Raw genomic sequence first — 4,422 nt, forward strand, 5'->3', positions numbered from 1 at the left:
GCTTCAGTGGTTTTTCCACAGTGCTTTCATGATCTTTAGAAGGCCCTTTGAAACATCAGACGCCAGGTTACTGTCATATATCATTGTAAAGATTCCTGTCTGTTCCTGCCTGTGTAATAATAGTTGTACAGGTGTGCGCCGTGGAGATGGAGGCACAGCTTCACCCACATTGGTAATCAGAAGTAGCACAAAGGAGACAGTGAAAGACCTTAAAGGAAGGAGGGAACAAAACAAAAGAGTAAAACAAACATCCCTGAAACATGACAGATTTTACAACTGTGTAGGGCTTCAAGAACTAATAATTGTCAAATACAGTATACCAAGTGCTTATCAAGCCTTAATGTTTTGGAGACATAATGGTGAGATTTGGAGCTTTGTAATGATTAGTTTAGCTTAGTGTTCACAGTACACAATTTAATTTATAGTGAATATATAAAGATGCTAATATTTTCCATTACAATGGAAGGAATGAAAGTAAGCCTAATTAGGAATGTAAGTATAATTCAGATTCTGTCTCACCAATAGATACATGTTAGTGCATTGCCTAAACCTCATTATGCATGTTGGGTACAGTGTGGTACCACAAAAATGTTTTATTTTATTTTATCCAGTCAGAGTCAAAGTGCTGTGAATGTACTTAACAAGCAGTGTGGCTGAATATTTCATCACCTCTGCCCTCTGGTGTATTAATCCAGCGTCAAGTTCTAGGCTCTGCTACTCAGTGAGTCAGCTGACTGCTTAAGCAAGCTCCGCCCATCATCTTGACACTTTTGTTTACCTGTCACCAGAGCATTTGTGCGTCTCAGCAGGTGAGACGAACCAATTAAAGCAGCCCGGCATCCCTCTCAGCTGTTAAGGTGGGAATGTGCAGTGAAAGCAGCTCTAAATGGGAGCAAAACTCTTCTGAAGCATTTTTTTTTCTTTTTGCTGATTGCAGCACATCTGCTCTAAGCACAACAAATTGTGTATTCCCCCTCCTCGAAGTGATTTCCCTGACACACACACTTTTTGTGGTTTTCACAGCTGAAAGTGTGTGTATGTGAAGTGGAGCTGTATTTTAAGTGGGTCTTTGTATTGCACTTTGGAAAAAGGAAATTGAAGCTGCCAGGGACAAAAGCTGGACTCTCTTTGCTTCTGCAGAGAAATTAAGACACCCAATACTATCCATAGCAGTCAATGGAGCCTCAAAATGCTTGAAACTGATGAAATGCTCCATATTTCTACATAGCTATGAATTTGTTGTTGTTCAATAAGAGTCTGAAAAGAGCCAGATAACAAATTAAAACATTATATGTAGCCATTTCTTGATTGGGCATGGTCCAGCATTACTCACCTTTAAGAAAGAGTATATGACCCTTCAGTTTCTGTGTAGGCATAACCCATAGTGCACATTTCATGACCAAATGGGGAAGGTTTTATCTTTTTCTTTCACACAGAATAGGTACAACCTAGATTTCTGGAGTAGTGTGGAGTTCCAAGCTTTATAGACCTGCAGGCCAGGCCTCATTGGAGATTAGATTCACATGCAAATCCACCTGGAACTGGTCGCCCCAACAATGGAGAGTCGATAGGCTTATTGTTTGCCTGGCTCACAGGAGGAATGTTGTGGTCACATGTGTGGAGGTATGAATTGAGGTGAAACTCTGCAGGAATTAAACCTATTGCTGTTTTGTAAGTTTTTGAAAGTTCAAACCTGAGCCCCCCCCCCCCCTCCAATCTTCTTGGTTAAGTATTGTACTTCATTTGACATTTGTATAATTGTGGTGTTTTTATCACAGTTTTTCTATCTGTAGTAATAAAAATAATCTTCAAACTGTAACCATAATTTACCATATTTAATCTAAAAGGCAGAGGAATGTCAGCTCCTGGCCTCCAGAGTCCGTTTATCTGTAATTTCCATGGCAACCACTTTTGTAGTCCAATTTCTGTAATTTCATAATCTCAATCAGTGCTAAAAGGTGGTTTACAAGGAATTGTTGTCCAAAAAAACTCAATTAGCATGATACCATTTGTATTCAAGTAGACACTTAGCAGTACCTAGCTAACCAATTAAAACAAATGACAAACCAAAAGAATTATGAGACTATTAACATCGTTTAGAAGCAGTTGGCTTGTATGAATGTTATGCATAGAGTAATGGTGAAGTCGTTCATGCTAGGGAGCCATTTGACCATTTCTGAGGCCAACACTGCAGAGCTTCTAACATTTCAATCACCTATATGCATCCAGCCTCATGCTTGTATGCTATGACTTATACAATTAGTCTGTCCATTCGGTAGATGGAACATTGGATCAGCTGCCACTTGTTAGTCGCCGGCCAATCTGCCCAAAACGCAGTGCTTTGTTAGCAGACTTTCAGGGCGTTAATAGTTGTGAAACTGACTAGAAAGTGGGGCTTGTCCTTTCCTAAACAGACTTTGGTGTCTGCGTATTGTGCTCAAAATGACTGTCACCTAAAAACGTCTTTAATAGATAGGGCACTGGTCTCCTGAGCATGTGAAGATGGGTTAAATCTACATCCAGCAGCTGAGCAGAGTGGCGCAGCGGAAGCGTGCTGGGCCCATAACCCAGAGGTCGATGGATCGAAACCATCCTCTGCTATACAAGCTTTTCCAAAGCAAGCGTTTTTAGTGTACTCGAGTTCACCATGCAGTTGTGCTGTTGTTTAGGTTTCCGTTGTAAAAGTGTGTTCAGCTCATCACGTAACATCCGGGTCTGCCATGTTCTAATTACAAAGTATAACACTTGCATCAAGACTTTGAACTACATCTGCCATTTACATTTTTTGGACCTGTCAAAATCAATAGAACAATCATTTATATACTAAGTATTTATTTTTCAGCAACCTTAATAGCTTTATTCTGCACCATTCTAGATGTTCTGTGGATGTATTATTTATGAAAAATTTATTGTTTTGATGAAAAAGTTGTAGCTATAACCTTAAACATACAAGTATAATTTTACAGAATGCCATTTTTAACAAAACAGTCAGACGCAGTTTGCCCCCACCCCACAGAGCCAGATAAACAGTCAGCCTGCAGTCAGCTTGGATTTACTGATTAGCCTTCAGCTAACCTCTGGAAGACAGGATGCACCGGCTCATGTCTGTGTGGATTAAGGTTGCCTGTTAATTCTGCGTGTTGCTCCTGGCAAAATACCAACTGCAGAAGAGAGTCGGAAAAATTGAGAGAGCAAATAGTGCATCTGTATGTCGAATGAGTTCTAGGAATCCTCATATCTATTTATAGAGGTGCATTATTTTTTGTGCTTTTGTATTTGCCTGTTATTTTTGTGTCTCCTTTATTCATCATCGTCTTCTCTTTAGGTGTGCTCAGCCTGTGCTCAGTCTGTCACAAAACATTCATATGAAAATAACAAATATTGGCTGAATATTTTAGTAAAACTTCCTCTGCAGCGTGGAGGTCCAGAGTTAGGACCTCCTCGCTATCCTGAATCAACACGTAGCTACATGTATCACAAAGAAGTCAGTAAAATAAAAATCAAAGCTTACAGGTAAATACTTCTCTGATTTAAACTTTAATACAGTGTGTAAGGTGGAACAAGTTTATTTTTTCTATTAAACATTACATTTGATGTTGAACTATTATTCAATGGTACTTGTGGAGCAGTTTTAAAGATCTATGCGAACTATATATAAACACTGGTCAACTGTTTTCTATCCATTTACAATAGTAAGGTTTTAATATTTTATAACTCCTTTCAATCATTAACATATGTACTGTTAAAGCTACCGCAACCTGTCGGCAGGGAAACACCCTTGGTTGCCCCAGCTTTTTACCTTTAGGGTGACCCCACTTGTACTTTAAAGTGTTTTCAATGTACGATGCATGAAACAGAAATCTGAACTTTAACTGGTTTAATCTAGCAAAGTCAGAGAAATGTTTACAGACACATCAGTGCTGACGGGCTCCTGATCGAACACGACGCCACGGAAATGAATGTAGCAAGAGCCCCGACTGATCATTTCCTAAACCTTATAAAGGAGTCTAGGTACACGCCCATGCAAGGACTGTACGCTTCCTAACATGTCGTCAGTAAAATAATGTGTCACCACTTGGGTGCTATCTGATGACCTTGTTTTCCAGTCTTGTGTCCCAGACTGTCTAGGTGTGCATGCCGCTCCCAGGACTGACGTTCCACTCATTCATCCCATTTCTACATTCTACTCATATGCCGCATTTCTAAAAGAACAGTAGGTGCTTCTATATCTTATCAATAGAAACAAAGCAGTTCTGTTCAAAGAGCCTTTTTAATAAAAGCATAGTTAACAGTGCAAGATCTGAGACAGAAAGCACAGTTAGAATTGTGATAACCGTAAAGAGTTTGTTTTTCTTTCCAGATGAAAATCAATTTCAAACAACAGAGGTCTTTTTGTTTATAAAGATCAAAGACTGTTGCTGA

At 39.4% G+C, this 4,422-nt stretch overlaps 1 non-coding gene across 1 annotated transcript; it reads left to right on the forward strand.

Moving 5' to 3' along the window:
• The first annotated feature begins 2,529 nt into the window (after positions 1 to 2,529).
• Positions 2,530 to 2,601, forward strand: trnam-cau. The gene has a single exon. It is a non-coding gene; the product is annotated as a tRNA-Met (tRNA).
• Positions 2,602 to 4,422: the final 1,821 nt, after the last annotated feature.

Source organism: Fundulus heteroclitus, chromosome 11 (genome assembly GCF_011125445.2).
Source record: "Fundulus heteroclitus isolate FHET01 chromosome 11, MU-UCD_Fhet_4.1, whole genome shotgun sequence".
Classification (NCBI taxonomy): Eukaryota; Metazoa; Chordata; class Actinopteri; order Cyprinodontiformes; family Fundulidae; genus Fundulus; species Fundulus heteroclitus.